The sequence below is a fragment of the Mandrillus leucophaeus genome, unplaced genomic scaffold (genome assembly GCF_000951045.1).
Source record: "Mandrillus leucophaeus isolate KB7577 unplaced genomic scaffold, Mleu.le_1.0 Scaffold66, whole genome shotgun sequence".
In the NCBI taxonomy this organism is placed as follows: Eukaryota; Metazoa; Chordata; class Mammalia; order Primates; family Cercopithecidae; genus Mandrillus; species Mandrillus leucophaeus.
The window spans coordinates 1,124,287-1,134,849 of record NW_012107141.1 but is presented as its reverse complement, the minus strand read 5'-3'; the positions used below and the strand labels follow the sequence as shown (position 1 = coordinate 1,134,849).

Sequence of the window (10,563 nt, the reverse complement as noted above, 5' to 3'; positions counted from 1 at the left end):
TAATTTCTGCAACCCCTTCTCAAAGGCATCAGTGTCCTCAGCTGCCACTAGTGAAATCCTTCCCAAGGTTAAACTCCTCTCCAGAGAAGCGATCACCACACACTGTTTCTTCATTAGCCGTATCGTGCTAATGAGGGACTCTTGTTAATCCCTTCTCTGCCATCCAGGCTGTAGCCTTCCAGCCAATTTCCAAGAAGTGTTGGATTTAATTGAAGAAACGATGAGACTGGCTCAAATGCTAACACAAGCTTCCAGACTGAAAAAAAAAAAGGAGAATGGGAAGGAGTTTTGAAAACAAACTCCTGCTAGACAAATACCAATGAATCTTGACAGCTCAGATGCAATTAATTGACTTTGAGAAATGAAATTGAAAGCTGGGATTTTCAGGCTTGAAGGGGTCCTAGAAGTCTTGTAATCCAATCCTTTTATTTAAAAAAAATGCGGAAATTCTGATTTAAAGCAGCTAAAGGACCTGCTCAAGTGTCTAACAAGGGAGTGGTAGAGAAAGGTGTCTAGCTCAAAGCCTGGGAGGACTGTTCCTGTTCCCTGCGATATTCACTATACACACAGCCCTTCTCTTTTCTCCTGTTGTAAAAGCAGTTGAGAAGGTTTTTGGTGAAGATGTCAATGCTCATCTACTAACATTTTTCTTTTGTTTTGGGATGGCGTTTCACTCTTGTTTCCCAGACTGGAGTACAATGGTACAATCTGGGCTCACTGCAACCTCTGACTCCCAGGTTCAAGCGATTCTCTCACCTCAGCCTCCCAAGTAGCTGGGATTACAGGCACCTGCCACCACGCCCAGCTAATTTTTGTAGTTTTAGTAGAGACGGGGTTTCACCATGTTAGCCAGGCTGGTCTCCAACTCCTGACCTCAGGTGATCCACCTGCCTTGGCCTCCCAAAGTGCTGGGATTACAGGCATGAGCCACCACGCTCAGCCTACTTACAGTTTTCAAGGATGTCAGTATGTTGCTCCCCAAAATTTAGGGGCATATCAGTCAGAATTCTTTTGGTTGCAAGATATGAAATTACAATTTGTCAGAAAGGAGAATTTATCCGCTCATAGACTCTAAGGGAGGTTGGATAACTAAATTATAGAAATCTGGGATGCAGGACAAACTAGAACAAGCTCTGGAATATCACCAGCTCTTTCTTTGTTTTCCACTGTGTCTCCTGCATTCTTTCTCACTGAAGACTGCTGTTTTTCTCTTTTTCCTTATGTTCTATTTTTCATATGGAGGGGAATAATTACTATCAACAGTGCTAAGTTTTATGCCTTACAGCTCCTACCATTGAAGAGGACTTAATCACACATACATAGTCTCCATCCTTAGAAAGTGTTTGGTTGGCTGGGGGTGGTAGGAGGAGCTGGCTTTACATATTTCAACTTCCTTGATCCTCATAACAACTCTGGGAGTTTAGTACAATTAACAACATTTTGCTTTTGTAGATGGAGATGATAACACAGACAGGTAAATTTGCTGGCCCAATGCCACATAGATCAAAAGTGGCAGACTGGGATCTAGACCTGGGCCATCTGGATTTTGGGTATTGCATTAAATCGTCATGCTATTCTGTGTCTTAAGTGGCCAGACATTATTATATATGACAATGAGTTTTGGAAGAACCTCTTCTACTTCCTTGAATACTTTACCTACCTGTTGAATAATGATGTTGGTTGATTTAATTCAAAGTATCCATATTCCCCTTAAAAATAGAAATAACCCTGGGGACAATATCCTATAATTTTTATTAGTAAGATCCTCTCAAATTCAACGAACATTACTTAAATCCCTATTTTATTTATTTATAGAGACAGGGCCTTGCTGTCACCCAGGCTGGAGCACAGTGGCACGATTATAGCTCACTGCAACCTTGATTTCCCATGCCTAAGAGTTCTTTCTGTCTCAGCCTCTTGAGTAGCTGAGACTGCAGGTGTGTGCCACCATGCATGGATAATTTAAAAATATATATTTTGTAGAGATGGGGTTTCACCATGTTACCCAGGTTGATCTCGAACTCCTGGGCTCAAGTGATCCTCCCACCGTGGCCTCTCTAAGTGGTGGGGTTGCAGGCGTGGGCCACTGCGTCTGGCCTTAAGTGCTTATTTTACACGCTACATTAGCACCATGCAGTGGATAGTATAATCTTCACTTTACAAATAAGGAAACTAAGACTTGGCAAGGTTAAGCAACTTGCCAAGGTCACACAGAAATAAAGCAGGCAAGCCAGGATGTGCACAGACCTGCCTTTCTCTGAGCCTAGCACTCACTAGAATACTGTACTTGTCAATGAAATGAATCTGTCCCATACTTTCTGGTTGGCAGAGCTCGTTTTACCAGGGAAGGAAGGTGGAAAGTAAGAGGAGAAAAAGAAATTGTGTCCTTGAGGGGTAAAAGTGGATCCCCTTAAAAGATCTAAGGGGATCGATGCATGAACAAAAGAGGATGAATGTGAGGGGCTATACCAGAAAATTCCAATTCTCTCACTTTACGGCCCAGAGAGAATGGAAACATTCATTGACATGAATGGAAGGCTCCAGCAATTAGGGTGTTAATATTCTGTGTAGACACAATTATGTTGTAACTACCAATTATGGGAAAACTCATCATTTTACTGTAATGTAATTACATTAAATAGCACCAGTCATGTCGGTGCAAAGACTGGGGCGGCCTCTAATTATCCACTGTACCCAGACACCTCAGCCTGGATCAGGAATAATTGGTGTAATGTGGTTTTGCATTTTAGGGTTGGCCTCCGTATTCCTCAGGAAATCTTTTCTTGCTTTCTGATCCTCCCTTGTGTGCGTGATTCACTGTGTTTGTGACCTGGAAGCTGATGAGGTGTTAACATCCCCAGTCTAGGTGTATCTTAGTATTTCCCTGAGCAAGAAAGGAATTGAAAGGAAAGCATCTCTTTATTTTTTATTATACTTTAAGTTCTAGGGTACATGTGCACAATGTGCAGGTTTGTTACATATGTACATATGTGCCATGTTGGTGTGCTGCACCCATTAACTCGTCATTTACATTAGGTACAGCTTCTAATGCTATCCCTCCCCTCTCCCTCCACCCCGCGACAGGCCCCGGTGTGTGATGTTCCCCTTCCTGTGTCCAAGTGATCTCATTGTTCAATTCCCACCTATGAGTGAGAACATGTGGTGTTTGGTTTTCTGTTCTTGTGATAGTTTGCTGAGAATGATGGTTTCCAGCTGCATCCATGTCCCTACAAAGGACATGAACTCATTGTTTTTTATGGCTGCGTAGTATTCCATGGTGTATATGTGCCACATTTTCTTAATCCAGTCTGTCATTGATGGACATTTGAGTTGGTTCCAAGTCTTTGCTATTGTGAATAGTTTTGCAATAAATATACGCGTGCATGTGTCTTTATAGCAGCATGATTTATAATCCTTTGGGTATATACCCAGTAATGGGATGGCTGGGTCAAATGGTAAGGAAAGCATCTCTTACAGTTGGTGAGCCCTCTGAGGACCAGGACTTTATTTATTTATTTATTTACTTATTTATTGAGACAGGGTCTTACTCTGTCACCCAGGCTGGAGTGCAGTGGCACAATCTCAGCTCACTGCAACCTCTTCCTCCCAGGTTCAAGTGATCCTCCAGCCTCAGCCTCCCAAGTAGCTTGAACTACAGGCGTGCACCACCATGCCTGGCTAATTTTTGTATTTTTTTAGTAGAGACGAGTTTTCACCATGTTGGCCAGGCTGGTCTCAACTCCCACCCTCACGTGACCCACCCGCCTCGACCTCCCAAAGTTCTGGGATTACAGGCATGAGCCACTGAGCCCAGTCTAGTTTGGTTGCTTTTCAAAAATTCTTTTTTTTCCCCCCACAAATCTCATTCTTTTCAATCCAAATCCCATTCTTTTCAACATTGGGAGGGTGCTTTCAAGGATTAGTTTGTGTGGGTGTCTGTGTTGGAGGTTATACATTTACTTTTTTTTTTAAAGCCAATCACTTGTGAATTTGATCTCACTGAATATCCTTGGGGAAAACCTACATCTTAGAAGGACAAAGGGAGGTGCAATGAGGTGAAGAGGCTCAAAGGTATGAGAAAACAAAAAAAATGGACTCAGTTTTCTTCTTTCTTTGATGCTTGGATTTGGCAGTGATCTGATTTAAACATTAGGAGAGAGCAGCAGATGGTATAATTTATATTCACATATAAAATGCTTTCCCAAGTGATTTGAAGGCTCTGGTGGATTTTAAACATTGTAATAGCTGTGATTATTTTGTTGTATTTTATAGACACATTGTGTTGTGGTCATTCCTGATTGATTTCTTCTCAATTCTAAAAGCAGCAGTGCTAAGGATAGGTATCTCCCATTTAGGAGATAGGGAAAGCAGGATAGAGGAGATGATTAAAAAATAGATTTACCCTAGGAGACATCAGCACAGGTCACTGCATCCTGAACTGAGAACAGAGACCCTGAGAGCCCAGCCTGATGGAATTTAGTTCATTCTCAACAGAAAACAGATACGATTACAGTGGAGGTCAATAACCGAGTTGTACCAGCTGCGGGATTTGTAGCTTCCTGCTGACTGACGGGCCTCACCTTTCCAGATGAATTTTCTTTGCTTATATTAAGTCTCCGCAGAGAGGATTTTATTGCTGTCTGTGGAGTTAGAGAAGTTAGGCTTTTCAGTTTGGACCTTATGATTCTAAGTGAAACTTCAACTGACCTTCTTAGTTATTATCTAGAAGAAAGAGCCGTTATTTTGGAGAAACCCTCAAGCTATTTCAAAGAGAGGGAAAATCAGGATACCGTGAGGTGCCTCATCTTCCACAGGGAGAAGGTGAGGAGGATGGCACTGAGCTGGAACCTGGAGGCGAGAGCATTTTAGGAAACTGAGTCATAAAAATGACCCCACTGGATGTGCTTCTGGCAATGCTGCAGACCCTGGAATAAGCAAATATCTAAATAACGGAACAAAGTTTTCAGAGTTAGCAATCCCTCCTGTATGTTTTGATCTTAATTGTTGACTACCTAACTTAAAACATTTTATTGTCTCCTTTTATTCCCAATGTGATTAATGCTTATGATAAAATTCAGAAAGTCACAGAGGAGTCATTATCCTGTTTCTCTGTTGCACCGACCTCGGCATCTTGCCTGTGTCCTGCGTTTGTCCCACATGCCTATAGATTGATGTGTCCATTTCACGCCGATTTAAGAAATGGAAACTGAACAGCTAGAGGAAACCTTCCCTAACACTGAAACCAATGGTGAATTTGGTAAATGCCTTGCAGAAGATATGGAAGAGGGACAAGCATTTAAAAGATCTAGAAACACTGATGGCTGAATTATGTGTTGTGTTTCAGAGCAAGAATGCTTGGACAGTGATTGGAAAGGGAGGTAAGAATATTAAGGCTTTCTGTACAGACTACAGTGCCGGGGTTCTAGCCCCAGAGGGCAGTGGCGCCAAGTGCATGCTGAGTATCAGTGCTGATATTGACACCATTGGAGAAATTCGGAAGAAAATCATCCCTACCTTGGAAGAGTCCCACCATTATAAAGGAAGCAACTTTGTGAGTTGAGGCTGTTGACTCATCAGAGTCTGGCAGGAGGAATTATTGAGGTCAAAGATGCTAAAATCAAAGAGCTTCAGGAGAACACTCAAACAACAAGCAAGCTTTTCCAGGAATGCTGTCCTCATTCCACTGACAGAGTTGTTCTTATTGGAGAAAAGCTACGGAGTTGTAGAGTGCATAAAATCATCCTTGATCTTATGTCTGAGTCTCCTACAGAGGACATGCACAGCCTTATAATCCCAATTTTCATGGTGTAACCTATTACATTACATGATGTAACATCATTACATTATGGTGGTTTTACAATGATGTCTGATGGCCACCTTAGATGCCTGGTGGGGTTTCCCAGGCAGGGAAGAGGTGCTTTTGACAGAATGTCTACCAGTCAGTGTGGGCATTCCCTGCCACTATCTAGAAGAGATTATTATGACATGAGTCCTTGTTGAGGACCACCTCCTCCTTCTTTTGGACAAGGTGCCTGGGGTGGTAGCAAAGCTGAGAATCTTCATCTTTCTTCACTACCACCACTGAGGGTAGGAGACATAAGGGCCTATGACAGAAGAGGAGGACCTGGAGATGGTTACATGGCATGGCTGGCTTCAGTGCTGATGAAACTTGGGACTCTGCAATAGATACATGGAGTGCATCAGAATGGCACATGGTTTAGGAGCCACAGAGTGGCTCCAGATATAGTTATTCCTATGCAGGGGATTGTGGCTCATATCGTGGACCTATTATTACTACACAAGGAACTATTCCCAAAGATTTGGTTGGATCTATTATTGGCAAAGGTGGTCAGTGAATCAAACAAATCCATCATGAGTTGGAGCTTCAATTAAAATTGATGAACCTGTGGAAGGAGGTGAATATTAGATTATTATCATTTAAGAACCTAGGACCAGATATAGAATGCACAGTATTTGCTGAAGACAGTATGAAACAGTTTTCTGGAAAGTTTTAACTAATACTAGTGAAGGACTGAAGGAGTCCTGCATCATTTTTTTTTTTAACCTGCTTCTGTTTAAAAAGCCATCATGCCTCTGCTTCACAGGTGTTAGCATTTGAGGTGTGGTGAAACCTTTGCTGTTCACCAGATACAATGTTTTAGTTCCTCACAAACAGGGTTGGGGGTGTAGGGAAGGGCTTGTAAAAACTAATGTGGAAATTTTGAAACAGCAGTAGAATGAGTGGATTTTATTTTGTGTTCATTGTTACTGGTTAAAAAAAAAGTTCGCTGGTTTTAAAAAATGTTCCCCCATGTAATTTTTGTGAACACCTTACTTTGCAGCCAATGTAACATTTGAGGGGTGAGACAGGGAGGAAAAGTAGCAGTGGGCCACCATGTCCCTGGCATCTGTTCACAGCAGGGTGCAGAGTGTAAGCCTCTTTTGTAAGAAACGTTTTATGATTTTTAAGATAAATTTAGATAAACCTAAAATAAAGGGCCACAGAGGATGTAAAATAAAAGGGACAGACTCCCTCCTTGCCCCTCCCCCCTCCATCATACCCTTTAAAAGTAACAACTGAATTGTTTCTTGTGTTTACCCTACACGATCATTGTAAATAAAAAATAAGCGTGTGTGTGCGTGTGTGTATGTTTGTGTGTTTAAATCATATTCTTTATATATTTCTACAGCTTGTTTTTTAAAAAAATTAACACTACGTATCAGGCATTGCTCTACCTCATTAACTATAGATTTAAATGGTTTATTTAAAAAGTATTACAAATTATTACAGTGCATAAATGTACTATTACTTACTTCCATCCGTTATTGATGAACATCTGGGTGGTGGTGAGGAATTTTTTCTTTTTTTTTTTTTTTTTTTTTGAGACGGAGTCTCGCTCTGTCGCCCAGGCTGGAGTGCAGTGGCCAGATCTCAGCTCACTGCAAGCTCTGCCTCCCGGGTTTATGCCATTCTCCTGCCTCAGCCTCCCGAGTAGCTGGGACTACAGGTGCACGCCACCTCGCCCGGCTAGTTTTTTGTATTTTTTAGTAGAGACGGGGTTTCACCTTGTTAGCCAGGATGGTCTCGATCTCCTGACCTCGTGATCCGCCCGTCTCGGCCTCCCAAAGTGCTGGGATTACAGGCTTGAGCCACCGCGCCCGGCCGATTTTTTTCTTTATCCTGTTAAAAAACTGCTGTCATTGCAAACAATGGCACCCTCCACATTTTTGTGCCAGTTCATCTGAGAGACCTGAAGACCGGAGCTGGAAGTATCTTCAGAAGAGAGTTCAGTTTCCTCTATTTGCAGGTGAGAAAATTGAGGTCAGACAAAGAAGAGAAGTGATTTGCTCAGGATTATACATTCCGTTAGGGTTTCACCATGTATATGATCCTGATCTCTTGACTCCAGAATCCACTGTGTGTTGGAATTTAAATATAAGTGACTGTTGAATGTTCCTTGAAATAAGTAGTCTGCAGACTGGGTTTTCCATTCTTCCATTGTATAGTTTTCTGCTGGGGCTGCTGCATAGAGATGTGTATTCTGTGCACTGCATAAAAACACTCAGACTAATAAGAGGTGAACGAGGGCTGAAATGGAAGGTTTGCTTCATTTGTTAAGCCCTGAATCTGGTCTCAGTGCTACATCTGAGTGAACTTTCCCAGACTGAGCACCTTTCTCAAAATTACCCAAAGGCACGATGCAGGCTAGCAGAGGTCTCATTTCTGGGATTTGACTTTAAAACAGTAATGCAGCTTGTTGTGTCTTATGCAATGCTGTTAATTCCAGTGGACACAGAATTCCACTGTTGTTCACACTTTCTTATCTGGTCTTCCTGATGACTGACAGTTTGCATTTGATAGATAACTGGGTGGGATTAGGGCCACAGGATACGGTCACAGGTGGGTTAAATTTAACAGCCAAGTGTGGCTGACAGAGAGGCCTCTCATGGGCAGAAGATGTTATTTACTGTTTTGTGGTTTCATACTCAGCTTTCTGGAGCCAGTGATGTTCTCCCTGCCTTGTGAAGCAGGGACACAAGGGGCCCTGCTTTTTAGTTGGGAGGGGCCTCCTTTTCAGATAATTGGTAGCTTGGTGCTGTGCATTTCTCATTACCTATTTTCCCTTGTATTCCCCACTCTGCCCCTGACTATTGTAGATTCCCTCTTCAGCTGCTGGTCAACAGACTCATCTTGCATGACAACCGTTCAGCTAAGGACAATTTGTCACAACAGCTCCAGAAAAGTTATTTCACTTTTTAAACAGATTCCCGTTTTTGTTACAATGACTTCTTTTTTTTCTTTTTTTTTTTTTTTTAGAGTCAGGGTCTCACTTTCTGTTACACAGGCTAGAGTGCAGTGGTGTGATTTTGGCTCATTGCAGCCTCAAACTCCTAGGCTCAAGCCATCTTTGCACCTCTGCCTCCTGAGTACCTGGGACTACAGGTGCATGGCACCATGGCAGGCTACTTGTGTTTGCTTATTCATTAGTTTTGTAGAGATGGGGTCTCACTAAGTTGCCCAGGCTGGTCTCAAACTCCTGGACTCAAGTGATCCTCCTACCTCGGGCTCCCAAAGTACTGCGATTACAGGTGTGAGTCACTTTGCCAGGCTGGTATGATGACTTTTTAAAACAAAAACACACTCAAATAAAATGAACTCAAAACTCACTAAATATAAATGTTATAAAGCATAGTGATATTCCAGGATTCCATCTGTAGGCATTTACTGGACCCAACAGTTTCTAGTCAGAGACTATATGGGACTTTTTGACTTGCACATCATTCTGAGTGACCTCCTATTTGTTCATATTTAAAGACTTTTTAAAAAGAGCAGTTTTAGGTACAAAGTAAAATTGAGAGGATGGCACAGAGATTTCCCATATACTCCCTGTCTGCAATATGCATAGCCTCTCCCATTATCAACATCCCCCACTAGAGTGGTACATTTGTTACAATCGACGGACCTACGTTGACACATCATATTCACCCAAAGTCCATAGTTTACATTCTGGCTTACTCTTGGTGTTGTACATTCTACAGGATTGGGCAAGTTTATGAAGACATGCATATATTTACCATAATAGTTTCATACAGAATAGTTTCACCACCATAAAATGTCTTTGTGCTCATCACCTATTCATCTCTCCCTCCTCTAAACCCTAGCAACCACTGATCCTTTTATTTTTTTTTAAACTTTATTTCTTCTTAAAACAAAACAAAACAAAACCGGGAAACATGTGCAGAACGTGCAGGTTTGTTACATAGGTACGTGTGCCGTGGTGGTTTGCTGCACCTATTGACCTGTCCTCTAAGTTCCTTCCCCTCACTCCACACCTGCAACCGGCCCTGGTGTGTGTTGTTCCCCTCTTTGTGTCCATGTGTTCTCAAGGCAACCACTAATCTTAAATTTTTTTTAATTGATGTAAAATATAGATGTATAATTCACTATCGTTACCATCTTTAAGTGCACAGATCAGTGGCAATAAATACCTTATTCTTCTCCCCCTCTTCACTTTCTTCTCCCCCATCCCCTTCTTGGCCTCTGGTAACCACCAGTCTACTCTCTATCTTTATGAGATCCACTTTTTTAGCTCCCACATATTATTGAGAACATGCAATATTTGTCTTTCCGTGCCTGGCTTATTTTGTTTAAAATAATAGACTTCATTTCCTTCCGTGTTGCTGCAAATGACAGGATTTCATTCTTTTTTTATGGCTGAATAATATTCCATAGTATATACATACCACATTTTCTTTATCCATTTATCTGTAGATGGGCACTTAGGATGATTCCGTATCGTGGCTATTGTGAATAGTGTTGCAATAAACATGGGAGTACAAATATCTCTTTGACATATTGATTGCCTTTCTTTTGACTATATGCCCAGTAGTGGCATTTCTGGGTCTTATGGTAATTCTATTTTTAGTTTTTTGAGGAACTTTTATACTGTTGTTCATAGTGGCTATATTAATTTACATTCCCACCAACAGCGTATGAGGGTTTCCCTTTCTGCACATCCTCGTCAGCATTTGTTACTTTCGTCGTTTTTTTTTTTTTTTTTT

At 41.7% G+C, this 10,563-nt stretch overlaps 1 pseudogene; it reads left to right on the top strand.

Annotated features, from left to right (window-relative positions):
- The first annotated feature begins 5,199 nt into the window (after positions 1–5,199).
- Positions 5,200–6,515, top strand: LOC105554764 (annotated as a pseudogene).
- Positions 6,516–10,563: the final 4,048 nt, after the last annotated feature.